The sequence below is a fragment of the Sciurus vulgaris genome (assembly GCF_902686455.1).
Source record: "Sciurus vulgaris genome assembly, chromosome: 1".
Taxonomy (NCBI): domain Eukaryota; kingdom Metazoa; phylum Chordata; class Mammalia; order Rodentia; family Sciuridae; genus Sciurus; species Sciurus vulgaris.
In genome coordinates, this window is record NC_136461.1 from 129931687 (window position 1) to 129947107 (window position 15421).

At 35.3% G+C, this 15421-nt stretch overlaps 1 protein-coding gene across 4 annotated transcripts in view; it reads right to left on the minus strand.

Moving 5' to 3' along the window:
* The window catches only part of ST18 (ST18 C2H2C-type zinc finger transcription factor), a 359234-nt gene that overhangs the window by 77322 nt on the left and 266491 nt on the right, over positions 1–15421 (minus strand). The window lies entirely within an intron of this gene.

Here is a 15421-nt window from a genome sequence, read left to right on the forward strand (position 1 = left end):
ACACTGATCTCAGATACCACTCATTGAAATTTTCAGACCTCACTTATTTTTAAAGAAAACATAATCTTAATATTATACCTTAAGAAATTGAGTTTTTAATATTTTCCCACTACACATCTCACAAGAGAAACCTAAATGCTTAAATAATTTCTGCTAAGCATTTACATTGAGACAGACGAGTAATCATCCTCCATCCAGAAGTGATGTTACATTTGGTAAAATTCTATATTCTCTCTGTATTAATTTTTTTTTAATTTCAGGAAAGGGTCACTACTTTCTGAAGGCCTCAGCCCTGGTGCACAGTGCTATAGGATGTATAAACAATCTGTACCCTTCTCCTTGGATTGCACTTTTAGTAATCCAGGAGACAGGATGCTGGGGGAAAGTCCAAGTCACATGCATCCATTTGAAAAAGGCCTCACGATTCCCAAGAGAGTTAACAGGTCACTGAAAACAATAAATGTAATTTTATGCAGTGAAAACTATGGAGCCGTTGTTCATTCTGCCAGGATAATACCTGAAATTCCTGAGCAGACTCTCTGGCTATGTCTTAGAAACTTTGGGAACCATGCTCTTGTTTATAGAGCTCTGTCATGCTGTAGTGTACCCAACAGTAAACCTGTAATTCAAGCTTCTCCTATTACTCATGTCATAAATTTGGTATCTAGTAAGTTGTTGCTACTCATTGATGGTTGCTTTGCTGTCATGCAAAGGATTCTACTGGTAAGGTTATTTGATAATATCAGGTTTATAAGAGGGGATGATTTTTTCCCCATAAGGCCAGAACTAATAGATGATTTTTTTCCTCCTTTAAGTTTTATGAATGATAAATTAATTATGTAATATTTGTAACAGTGATTTTTCTTAAAATAGTCAAGCTGTTAAAAACCAACCATACTGTAATTAAAATCAGAAGAGGAATAATAGGAAACTTTCTCTGAATCATGAAGTGATACTTATGTGTAGTTAAGAAGTCTTCCCATAAATCTCTACTTGCCCTTCTGTGCTAGATGAATACCCTCCTTTATGATTTTATTCTAGCAATACCATTGCAATACATTGCTCCTATGCTGCCATAGCATGTGGCATTTACCTTGATGATAAAACTTACCTCTCTGAATTATAACTGTCTCCCTAACCTGGAAACATCTTCAAGAGAACAGAGACTGTTTCTTGCTTATTTGTATACCTCCTGTATATAATATAAGGCCTGTGTCTTAGTAACATCCTCAGTAAAATTTGCTAATGTTGAACTCCATCCAGGTATATGCATATAAAGCTGGACTTCAGTGCAAACACAAATCTAGGGAACTGCCTTCCTACAGGAGACACATAGAAAAGTCCATTAAATGTATAGATCATGGGGCTGGCCCGCCCTTCTTGGGACAAGAGCTTACTGATCCATGTGAGCTTCTATGCCTAGCTCCCCTTGCCACTGAGGTTTACAAGACAGCTCAGAAAAAGCTAGAGGTAAGTTAACAGTAGCCTGTAAGTTTAGAAATCTTAATAGGGCCACACGAAGACTGGCCAAATGAACACAATGTTATGAAGTGACCAGTCCCATATTCTAATCTCCAAGAACTCAGAACAACCATGTAATTTTAAAGATAATTAAATCTTCAGAGGAATCAAAGTTTTCTAATTGAATAACTATTCAATCATTAACTAAAACACAAAAAGTGTTTTTTAAAACACCAAAGTTTGGAAACTGCCTACTACACAATATAAATTTTCTCCAATTTATACCCAAAGACAAAAATGCATTTTACTTAAATGTTGTACGTATTGTCAAACTCCTTTTAATTGCCTCTAGATTGATGAAAGAACTTAGTTAACAAACCACAATGCAAAGTATAAATAGTTCACTGGTTTCTTTGGAAATATAATATGATGGATTATGGGGATTTTCCCCCCAAAAAAGGAGAAGTTGAATATGTCATTGTAAACTTATAAAAAAAGATAGTAAGAGATAGATAACATATAGATTTCAGAATCAAGACATTGAAGGAATTCAGAAAGAATTTAAATACAAATAGAAATTTAGTGTATACTGGTAAATTTCACTTTAGTAAATTATTATTATTTTAATTTACCCACTAATATTTCAAAATATATCCCTTATGTATATAAAATAATGAAATATATGTGATCTTATATTTTGTCAAACAGCTGTATAAAACTAAAAATATAATGAAAAATTAAACAAATCATTTAAGCATGGAGAAATACAATGATGAAATTCACATGGTTCATAAATGTTTCCTTTACCAAAATAATTATTGTATTTAAGAGAGGAATATTTAAAATAACCATACTTTAAAATAGTTAAGAGACCATTGTATCATCTTAGTTAGTATTTTTGAATATTTTATGATAGATTATACCTGTTAAAAATTAATGTGTAACAAAAATAAGTAAAGAACATCTTGACAACTGAAGTTAAATAAATTCACAGAACTGAATTCAAAATGACTCTTTCCTAAGTACTAAGCAACTAACAACTTCTTCAGTAATTTGAATTCTCCTTTTCACTTTTGTATTTCTAACAAAAAAATAATAATAAAGTAAAATGGGAGTTGTGAAATTCCACAACAATGGGGCTAAAAATCTCATGCTTTAATCTTTATATATAAGACCACACACATTCGGTTTTTTTATATTCACACACTCCAAGTTTTAAAAATAAATGAAATCTCTCCTTCAACTTCCCTAGCACACTGTTTTAGATCATTTGAAACTGTAATTGTGTCAGAGATTTCAGTTAGCAGAATATGCTTGCGAAATATGGTTAATTATAAAAGTGAATGATTCAGGGGCTGCTTAAGTACAAGGGGGTGGTATCTGGTGGAGGGCAGAAGGGAGTGTTAAGAGATACCCTTGTGGTACTTTGCCTCCCACCCTTCTGGGCTAGGTTTGTAAGACTGTGTCCCTCCATCTGGAGGAATCAACCTCATTAGCTTAGATTTGCTCTGGGAGAGACTGTATGCCCCAAATTTCAAACATAAGAGAAAAATCTTAAATACAAGTATCTTCAACTTATACACAGTACCCAGTTTGTGATGGTTTAACTTAATAATTGTTTGACTTTACAGTGGTGCAAAAGTGATAACCTCTCCAGTAGAAACCACACGTGTAATTTTCAATTTTGGATCTTTTTCAGGCTACTGCCAAGCAGGGTGATCCTCTCTTATGCTGGACAGCAGCTGCAGCCCTCATTCAGTCATGTGATCCCAAGGGTGAACAAGCTACCCTCCACAGTTGCTAAGTGAGAAGGGTTAGTACTAAATGCATTTTCAACATATAATATTTTCAATTAATTATGGGTTTATTGGGATGTGATTCCATTACAAGTGGAGAAGTATTTATATTTTCAAATCATTCTCATGAATGATGCAGAAAGCTTTGTTCATACCATCACTTAATAACATCCTATCTTATTTTATTTGATGAATATCTGAGTTAATTTTGTGAGCATCGACATCCTGGGTATTTTCTCCCTGACTTTATATCTCAGGTGTAGCATAGTACCTGAAACTTCCTGGAGGCCACAGACTATCTGTTATGTATCTTCTAGGCACTGCACCAGAACTTCCTGCAGTTTATGGAGAAACAGAACACTTGCATGCACATTTCTAAGAAAAGGAGAAACTTTTCATGTATAAATTTTTCATATGTTGGACTTTAAAGTGAATAACAGTTATTCATTGTTTCATTTAAAGCAAAAACTTTACACTTTGCATATGCAGTATCCACATATTGGTGAAACTCCGCTTAAAAAGTTTCAGTTCTCATTTCTGAATGGGAATGCCAGAATGGAATAACTGACAGTGACTGTATAATGCACTTTTTAAAAGTCTGCTCTCAAGTTACTCTTGAACGAAAACAACCAAAGGTAATTAATATTTCATGCATGTACCTAAACTCAGGTTCAAATGAATTAGCTAGACAACGCAAGGGAAGAAAGGTTACTGTGGACAACTTAAAAAATTATCTCTATTATGCACCAATTCAAACCTATCAAAGACTAAGTCCTATTTCTGTTTAGGAGGCAGGCACATCCTTACTAATGACAATGATCTCACTTATCCACAAAGTAAAAATCATTAACTGATGATGAGTTTGGAGCATCCTTATTTCCATGGGTCAGTCATCTTCAGAAACACTCAAACTAGGGCCACATAGGTAAAGTGGAGTCAATTTAGGAGGGTTTTAAGTGAAGATCAGGAAACATAAAGGTCTAATTAGTACTGAAATGAATAAAAATTAATAAAGCACAGATATTCTTCTGTTCTCTAGTATGAATGCTTGGACCAAAAATTTGAAGCAAAGAGAAAATGAGAAGATGAAAAGAAGCAAGGGTAAGTAGATAGAATGTGAGATGGAAGGGAATAAAAGGAATGAAAGCAGGGAGGATGGAAAGAGGAAGGAAATGAAGGTGTGTGTGTGTGTGTGTGTGTGTGTGTGTGTGAGAGAGAGAGAGAGAGAGAGAGAGAAGGAATTAGTCAAAAAGTGGCAGAAATGAAGACATAAAGCAAACTAAAGAAAGTCTAGAAGACAGAGACACACAAACATGAGATAAAGGCCCAGAGAGGGAAAGGAAAACAAAATAAAATAAAACACACACACGTATAAAAAAAACACTTATTTCAGTAATATGAGTAATTTAGTAATTTCAGGGTTTTTAAAGTAATGTAGATAAAAGACTTTCTCAAGACCATGTGACTGCTGGAAACTAGTACCATAAATGCTGGTTTAATTTCTTGATGTTTACCTTAATGCAGAGATTTGGCCCATAAATCTGAATTCCTCTTTTAGTTTGAACTAAAAATCTAGAAACCTTTAGATATACACAAGATCTCTGCTAAATATGAGAAAGAAATCTTTGATATTTGGAAAGCTCCCATTTATCCTCAACTTCACCAAAACACATCATAAATTATTTGACAGGCATTGCTAGCATACTGGAATAATATTTAAAAGGAGGACCACCATGTATTGAAATAGTCAAATGAGTACTGATTGGTAGGGATCATTTACTTTGATGTATTATTATAATCACGCATATATAAATATGTGTATATGTGTGTGTATACATATACATACATACATACGAACACAAATATGCTAAATGTTTTAGCAGCCAACTATCCTACTGAATCAGAAATAACAGCTTTTAAAGGCAGTCCATGATTTAGAGTCACTCAACTAAAAATGAAGCCTGAGTGTGCCACATGTTATTTCTTGTAACCCTAATCCCTTCTGGGTATATCTGTTTCTTTCTTCCCAACCAACACAACTGGCAGGGACGGCCCCTCCCTGATCCACCTGCTTCCTCTTCTAGGGAGCTACAAGTGCCCCAAATCTATCCAAATGTAATGATCTCATTATGTCTGTCATTTATCCACCCTGGCAGTTTGGCCACCTTGCTGGTCTTGTTTGTATTCACAGGGTGCCCCAACATTACCATTCACTAGTGAGGGTAGAACAGAATATTTTGTCAGTGTTTATGTCCTAATTTAATATTTCATCACATAAAATTTTTTCACATATTTTTAAAAATTTCATATTCTCATTTGGATTAATATAGAACTGTTATCCCCTGCTACAATTTGAATCTTCCTTCCAAAACTCAGGCTGAAATTTAGTTGCCATCATAAAGCACTGAGAAGTGGGGCCTCGAAGAGGTGATTATGTAATGGGGTATTGCCCTCATGAATGGATTAAGGCCACAATCTCAGGAATAGGTTAGTTCAAAAAGGAGTTTGGCCCTCTTTTCCTCTTGGTCTCATCATGTGATGCCTTCTGTGATGTTAAGACACAGTGCAAAGTCCTCACCTTATGTGAATCCCTGGACTTGGACTCCCAGCCTTCAGAACCATAAGGCAAATAAACTTCAACTGTTTATAATTTAACCAGTTGTGGGTATTCTGTTACAGCAGCACAACATGGACTAAGTCCTTCTCTGGGAATACAGCAATGAATAACATGGTTCTGAGTCAGAATTCATTTGTCTAGGCAATGTAGGCAGTAACACCTATTTCATGGTTCTCAGGATCAAGTGACAAAAGATATGTGAAGGTTTCTGCACAGTTACTAAGACACAGGAAGCACCACAAGACAGGAAAGGGCTCAGGAAACTCATTTTATTATGTGACTCACACACTAGTTGGATAGACTTCTGAAAGCTCTTCTGTAAATTATTGTTTATAAGAATGTTTCCATTGTAAATACGCACAATGAGGTTAAAAATCTATTTGCAGGCCTGGCCCTACTGTATTTTCCAGAAATTGCTCTATCTCTGTTTTAAATATGGCAATAAGCTAATCAAAGCTTAAGTCATTAAAACACAAAATTATAAAAAGTTAAGGTATGTGGCCCTTAGAATATATGCCTTCTCTTAATGTATGATTTTACATTGCTTTTTAAAATGTGGGGATATATTATTAAGATGGCTAAGTAGAAGTGAGTTCAAAGCAATGAAGAGAAGTGTTCTTCATATGAACCATCTCTATTCTTATCTATATTTCCTTATTTGATCCCACATCCACCTCCTGCAGACAAGTAATCCCCACAGCAAGTCAAGAACCAGGTTGCTTGAAGAATCTGTAGTTCAGCCTAACTGAACACATCTCTACAGAGTGTCTGCTCTGTGACAGTAGGAGGTTATCTTGCAAACTCGCGTCAAACTCCCAGTCAAAATAAATTACTCATTCCATTGTGTTCCCAACATAAATCTATTTTATAGAATTATTATAGTAAATTTTTATTATTTTTTAAGCTGTTACCTTTCGAAAACTGTAAATTTCTGTGTCCTATTGTAGAGTACACAGAACACATTTATTCAAATATGCACTTATTCAAATATTTTTCATTAGCACCTACTATGTGTCAGGCACTATTTTAGGTGTTGTGGATATTTTTAATGATGTCAGAGATCACAATTCCTGTTCTCACAAAACATATACTGTGGTGAAAGAGATAGACTAAAAACAAGGTAAATAAATGGTTAGATTGCATGTCAGAAGGTGACAATGATTTTTACACACACACACACACACACACACACATACACACACACACACACACACCAAAAAACAACAACAAAAAACCCAAAACCAAAACCAAAAATAGGGAAGGGAGATAGGGAAAGCTGAGAACTAAGAACTTGTAATTTTAAAGGTCAGGCAAGATTGTGCCGAAAAGGAAGCATTTAAGTAAAGACATGAAGTAGGTGAGAGGATGAAATACTCAACTGTGTGGGAAATGATATTCCAGGCACAAGGAGGGGCATACCAAGGCCAGAGGCAATCCAAGTCTGGGAGGTTAGATTGTGGAACCCAGGAAGGCAAGAGGCAATGAGAGAACAGAGAGAATAGACCAGAAAAAAGACTTCATCTTTTCGTCTGAAAAAAGGGAAACCAAATGGAAGGTTCCTGGCTGCTTTGTGGAGTGACTGTGAGAAAGAACTGGAGCAGGGAAACCCTTGAAGAGGCAAGTGTAATAATTCAGGGGAGCAATGGTGACTGGGGGGCAGGAGGCAGGGCACTGGTGATGGCAGTGGAGGTGGTGAGAAATGGTCAGACTGAAGATTTATTTTTGGAATTAGAGGTATCATTATATTTGGACAGACTGGATACAGTGTACAAAGAGAGGAGGCAAGGAGGACTTCGAGGCTTTTGTATTTCCCCATTTACAGTTATAGGGAAGGCTGTGGGCATGTCTGATTTATGCTAGAAGATTTTTATTTCAAGTTTGGTTGTATGAAGTGTGAGATGCTCCCTGGGGACCCATTTGGAGATGACTCTATAGTCTGAAATTCAGCGAAGAAAGGAGAACTGGATATGTAAATTTATTTACATGCAAATATGCTGAAAGCTCGGAGTGAATGAAATCACTAGCAAAGAGGATCAAGGACATGCCTCTGGGAATCCAGTGTTTAGAGACTGGGTAAGGGAGGAGGGAACAGCAAGAAGGACTAACCAGTTATAGTCTGAGAGGTAGGAGAAAATCAAGGAGGCTGTAGTATTGGGAGATCTAGTTTGTTTGAGGATGGCCATAAGAGAGTGAGCCTTCAGTCCTTCCTTCAAGCTTAGTAATCCTTCAGGACAGACTGCAGGCTCTGTGCCACTTCCACATGCAACAAAGACTCACGGTTCTTTAGGGTTGTGTAGCAATTACCATGAGCACTTTAAGGCATCCAGGAGTCTATTTTTACTCGATTCTCACTGGATTAACCTAGAAGAACAGAGTCTACTCTACGATTTCCACACTGGGGGAAGGTGGAGATCATGTTCCCAAGGTTATCTTTCAATTGGTTCCCTACAGGTTGCACCTCTACTCCTGCCCTTGATTTTGCTACGAGTCTCTAGAGAGAGCTTCCCTATCCTATCTCTGAGTCTTCCCACAGATGGTATGGTGTGTCCCTGTGCTGAGAACCACCAGGAGGATCCTAAAGGAAATTCACGCCCAAATGGTATTCTTTGTTATCTACACTTTTCTGAAGCTGGCTGCCCTAGTCTTTGATTTTGTCTTCCACTTTTATTTTTATTTTTATTTTTGCAGTACTAGGATGGAGTCCAAGGTCTCTTGCATATGCTAAAAAAGTGCCCCTCTACCACTGAGCTACATACTCCATCCTGGATTCCTTCTAAGTGTTCATAAGTCCTGGAAGTGGCTTTGTGGCTTTATGATACAGGGCACTCCTGTCCACAGACTAACTCAGTGGATCCCCTCATGGAAACAACTCAGGAATGGGCAGCGTGTACTTCTGTTTCAGTTTTGGTTTTTTTTCCCAACTGAAAATGACCAAATGAGACCAAGGGAAATATTAATAGAATAGCTCCTCACTTTTACATTTGATACACTGATAGAATATACAGATAGAGGAAGACCTTTATTGGTAGTAGAAAAGCAATTAGACCAGGTTGATTTGTAGTTGAGGGGCCATGGAAGCATTTCCGTCTGAATAGTCATGGTTTTAAAACAGCAGAACTAGATTACTAAAATGGTAGATCTGATTAGTGTTCTTATTATGATATAATGAAATTTCCTTAAAAAATAAATGACAGAAAAGGATTAAGGAAGGAACCTAAGAATTTGGAAGGAAAGAAGGTGTAGGCACTAAGATAGCTGTAGAGAATCAACAGGTTAAAAAGAAATGTCTTCAATATGAATCACTAACATAATTTATTCTGGAAACATGCAGCTAGATAATGTACAATAAAACATTTCTCAAATGAAGGTACTAGAATTAAGAGAAATGAAATAGATTTCTGGCCCTTAAAAAGTTGGTGGCACATAAAAAAGGCAGAATTCCATATATGATCAACTAAAGTTCTTTTTATATGATGTGTTCCTTTTGTTATCATCTCCCCAACCAAGATCCTCAAAGGCAGAGGATCCGCTTCCTTTTGAATGGGTAGACAGATGGATGAATGAATAACCAAAGAGCTGTGATTCAAAGTAATAAGTGCTTTAAAATAGATAAGTAGAGAGGTGCTTTGGGAACACAATGGAAGAAAATATCAGTCAGCCTGGGAGGTCACAGAATACTTCAAGGAGGAGATAATGTGAATCCTGAGCTTTAAATGACGAGCACAAATCACACATGGGAAAAGATAAAGGAGGGAATTTTGTTAGGTATAACCTAATTGCAGAGTTGAGATGGAAAGAGTATTTTATAACAAAAATGAGAAGTAGCTTTAGGTATAGGATTTCCTTAGGAAACAGTATGGTGACAAGAAAGTCCGGAAGAACAAAAATTTTAGAGTGGGGTGTGAGTGCTTAGGAAAAAAAGCATTTCCTTCTACAGGGAAGAGGAAATTAACAAGGAGAAAAATTATACAAGAAAAATTCCCAAGTTGAAAGGTGGAGAGGATGTCAGAAGATACTGTTAAATAAAGCAACAGGTACAGTTTCAGTATGCTTTGAGATGGATCGGGGAGGGTGAACCCACAGATCAGGATTAAAAGTGCTATATAGAAAAGCATTTCCTTAGTCAAGAGAGCAGCAAGAACTGATCTTTGTACTCTTCTCCAAGGTCACACAGCTAGTAAGTTAGCGAGCTCTCAGAACCTAATGAAGCTATTAAACCAGTGTTCTTTCCCGTCAAATTCTAAGTGAGAATTCGCATTAGAGTTAGAAGTCACCTGAATACAAACTTTTCATTTTGTCAATATGATGGCACATATTTATTTCTGTTCACACTTACAGTAGGAAAAAAATAATAAGGTGTTAGAAACATTGTTTGAAAGCATATAATACAATTGAACCTATACCTCAAATAGGTCTAGTTTATTAAAATATAACACAAAGAAAAAAAAAGAGCTCTTTCTGATGACTAAAATTAATGTATTCCTTCAAGGAGGACTAAGGAGAAATGAGAAATGGTGTTAAGTAATTTTGTGTTGTGCTGGGGATGAACTGAAAGGAACAAATAAACTCTGAAATGCCTGACCAAGTTGAAAGGAGCCTTAGCCTCACCTGTCATCAACATACCAAAGTTGCAAGGGAGTTGTGTAACATAGAAGTTGACAGAGATTATAGGTTTTGTTTGAGCCATAGTAATGATTAAATATTGAGAACACAGTCTAGATGGCTATAGAGTCCTCTATGGAGGCACATAAAATGGTGTTTGAAAAGTGTTCTTACCTAAATTTTCTTTCTAATGATATGTGACAAATATTTAAGGGAGATCTGGCTAATTTCAAACACTTATAAGAGGCAAAAAGAAAGTCTCACAAAGATGAAAAAGCAAGTGATTTTTACTAAAACTGTCAAAATAACTTATTCTGCTCTGCTCATCAAACAACCACTAAGAATTCATAGATCAAAATAAATAAATAATAAAAATTAAAAAAAAAGATAATTCCAAAGAAACCACACTTGACTTTTCTGCCAACCTCTGCCACTGAACAATAGCAATGGAGACAAAAGCTTTGCAAGGTAAGCCATGGAGTCTAGTCTATGGTCTCTGAGTCTTGTGTTCTCAAACTTTAAATGTTCTTTATAGATCTTGTTAAAAAGTAGGTCGGGGGGGGGGGGGAGCCTGAAGGTCTACATTTCTAATAAGCACCCAGGGTTGCTGCTGTTGCTATTGCTCTCAGACAGACAGTTCAAGGGTCACCTTTGAGTCCCAAGTGGGACATGACCTTTCTCTCCATGTCTGTATAGCACTTTTGTTGTATCACCTTCAATCATGTTATTCTGTAATTTGCTGAATTTATTATCAATGCTGTTCATTATGTACCCACTGCAATACCACACTACAGTGGTACAGAAGCATCACTGAATGGACAAATATTGAAAGATACATTTATTCCTCAGATAAGAGTGGCAGTTTCTGCTGGTAAAAAGATTTATGTTACAAGAAAAAAAATGCTAAATGGATTTAAACAATCTCCTTGTAGGTCAGCTCTAAAAATCTCAAAGCAATAGTGCAAGTAAGTCCTCACATGCAGTCTGCAATGTTGATATTTTGCCTCAGCTCTGATCTCTAGAAATGTCAATGCCTTGGGCTTTTGACTTCTATAAACCAGTGGTTGGTTGAAGCCACCAGTATCCTTGGGATAATATTTGAACCTGGAGGAAAAAAAGGTAAAGAAAATAAAGCATTTTTTCTTGTTCTTATTTTGTTTCTGAGTCTCTTAACTCTATGGACATTTTTTTTTTTTGGTTCCATAATATTTTTTTGGAAACAGAGATGGGTTATAATTTAAAATAGAATATACACCATTAATGTGGGGAATGCACTGTGTGTATAAAAATATATATAATATAAAAATATATATGGTCTATATGCTTATATATATAGTAAACATATATAGTATAATATATAGACCATATATATGCTATAAAATACATACAGTCTATATATTTTATATATACATATATATTTATATATACATATATATGTGTGTGTACATATATTTATATATATTTATATATATATTTACACACACAGGCCACTGTCCTTTCCTTCTAAATTGATTTTCATGCACATGATTTAAAATCTATTTGAAAATATCTAGAAATGACACAAATGTCTATTTTTTTCCCCTCTCAAAATGTTACCTCCCAGGTGATGAGCTATCAAGGACCTTGTATCAAGGACCTCTGATTTACACACACACACACACACACACACACACACACACGCACAGAGTCAACCCTCAGTGTCCTCGGGCATTGGTTCCAGGACCCCCTTAGGTACTGAAATCTGCAGAGGCTCAAGTCCCTCATATAAAATGCTGTATTAGTTTTATATAACCTATGCATATACTCCCCTATACTTTTAATCATCTCTAGACTATTTCTTATATTTACTACAATGTAAATACTATGTAATTAGTTGTTCTAGGATATTGATTAGAGAACAATGGCAGTAAAATAAAGTCTGTACATGTTTAGTACAGATGTACTTAAAATTTCTTTTTAATCTTTCCCATCCATGGTTGGTTGAATTGAAAATGCAGAACCTATGGATACTAAAAGCCAATTGTATACATATAGTATACAAACTGGAAGAAACAAAACCATTTAGTCTTCTGAGTTCAGCTGTGCTAGAAGGAATGGATTCCACTTTTAGCCCATTTAAAAAAGATTCTTAAGGGCCTCACATGGAGGTTAAGTTACTCATCCTCCTACATTGAACAATCAGAAGTAAAAGGCCCCTGATAGTTCATCACCTGGGAGGTGACATTTTGAGAGGGAAAAAAAAGTAGGTATTTGTGTCAGTTCCAGATATTTTCACATAGATTTAAAATCACATGCATGAAAAACAATTTTGAAGAAAAGACAAGTGGAATCTCTGTGACTGGCTGTGCAAGGAATGAAAAAAATGTGGCAGGGTTTTTTTGTAGGTCGGGATGTGTTTCAACTTGATTTATTAACTTATTGATAAAGTTTAAATTAATATCCCGTCCAAAATGTGGGTGGTAAAATGACATGCTGGCTCTGTTGCTTCTTAATTAAAAGACCATGTATTAAGCACTTCACTTCCCTAAACTCAGCTCATGACTTAAAATTAGATAATGTCATTTGTCCTGATTGCCTTTTAGGCTTGCTGTATGTATTCATTTAGATACTGTACATACTGTTTCAACAGCTCCTTCAATACCCACCTATTGAACATCTATTCCATAGTAAGTTAAATGCTGCAAGAAGCTAAGCAAATAGACATACATGATAGCATTACAATTGGTCAAGTTTTCTTTCTAAACAACAAATTCCTTTTGTTTCCTTTTATTTTTCAAAAGCTTCCCCAGTATGTTTTAAGACACTCTTCTACCCTAGTAAGTATAATACGGTATATATAAAATAATCTCCCTGGAGTGTCAGTGTCGGGAGTCCAAGCCACCTGTTAGCTCTGAGTCCCACTATTACTAAGAAGTGAGTGAGTATGAGGAAGGTGCGAGAGAGGGGCTGACTGGTCATAGATGCCTCTGCCTTCTCTGGATGGACACTGCTCTTCTAAATTAAATCTGTACCATCATCTTCTGTGCTTATCAGTTTCACTTCCCCCTTAAAGTGGCTTATAGGAAAAATGGGTTTTCTTTAAGTGTCATTTTCTTAGATTCTAATTTATAGGTTTGGCCATAACATTTAGAAAGTTACACTGGCAACATGAATATAATAAACATGCTACTAAATATCCAAAATATACACCAAGTCCTGCATTTGGAAATGATAATGCTAAAAGTAAAGAGGAGGGTTTCTCTGTTGTTTTAGCTAAACTTGTCATTAAAACTATTAATCAAATTAACCTGAATGATGAATTTATGGAATGCTTATTATTAGGAATAAGCTCGTGTTCATTTTATCCTCAGTTGTTATCTCTGGAAGTCTTTACCCAACAAGGAACTTCCAATAAAATTATGATTACTAAAGTAAATATTATTTAAAAAAAAGAAATTGGGAAAAACTCAAATATTAAAATGAAATATTTAACTAAAAAAGACTGTAGTAAATAAAATGTGATAGAAGAAACAAGAAAAGTCCACAAATCACAAAACTTTGACATATTGATAAAAATGTTATTAAATCTATTACCTATTGAATGCAGAGCTCATAAAATATTTTAACAGTTTAAAAGTTACAAGAAAATAACAGATGATGTTTTGGGGTTTTGTTTGTTGTGGTTGTTGCTGTTATTTTGCAGTACTGGGAACTGAACCCAGTGGTGCTCTACCACTACACTACACTCCTAATACTTTTTAAATTTTTTATTTTGAGAAATGGTCAGACAAGGTGTCCAGGCTGGTCTTGAACTTGCAATCCTTCAATCCTTCTGCCTCAGCCCCAAAATGAGAGTTTTAAATGAAGTAAAAGATGAAATAAAATAAGAAAATACATCAAAATTAAAGACTTTATTACAAAACTTAAGCCAACAAATTGGTAAGCAGTAATAAACCACAAAAGACAGTGGGATTTGACTCTAAAATACTTAAGAGCCTTGAATTCATTTGTCTCTCTAAGGAGTCACATAGGAAAGCCATTTCAGAAGCAAGAATATATTTTCCTAATTAGAGGAAGGGGGCTGGACTGATATAAAACACTTTGCCAATGCATGAGACAATTACCAATATTAGTAGATGCAATAGCATGAGGTTCAGATTAAGGATAATAGTAATAAAAGAAAAGAGCAGAGATAATGCAATGGGCATGATTTAGAAAGACGCAAGAGAGCTTTCTCGACACCACCTGTAACCTGAATTGTGTTAGAGGAAAGACTGGAAATGCTAATAAGGAATATGATTAAAGGTGGGCCTGTGGTTATAAATTGCTTTTTTAATGGTGATGATAGTAGCTGACATAGAGTATAATAAGAAGATGAGAATGTCAGTATCAATTTTTATTAGTGCCATGAACAATATACAGTATATTTAAATTAGCTTCATTTGTATTAGTATTTTTGTAAGTAGTCTCTCTGGAAGCAATAACATGTCCAATGTATTCTAAAAAGAAGGACTAAATAAGTTGCCAACGTTCTCTATGAAATAGCCATAACTTTCATACTGGGGAAAACATGCCACATTCTCCAAGGGTACTCAGAAATTCAGGCACAGATTGTAATTCTGAATCGCAACAAATCTGCAGAATAAATTAGAAGAGCATTATAGGGAATGGATAAAGTTGTACAAAAGTTGCACAAAAATTGAATAAAAACTAAAAATATAAGTTTTTAAAAATAATCCAGTACTCCCCCTCCCCAAGATATATATGGAATAATAATTAGGGATTATGTCTAGGTCAATTTAAGACACTTAAGAAATAGTTTGGCACTTCTTCAGCCTAAATATTATTCCGCTTACCATAAATTATTGTAACATTTAAAATGATCAGTTTGTAATTCTCTTAATTGGTTCTTCTTAAAGAAAAATAAGGGAATTTGTTTCATGTATGAATCTTCAAAGAAATTACC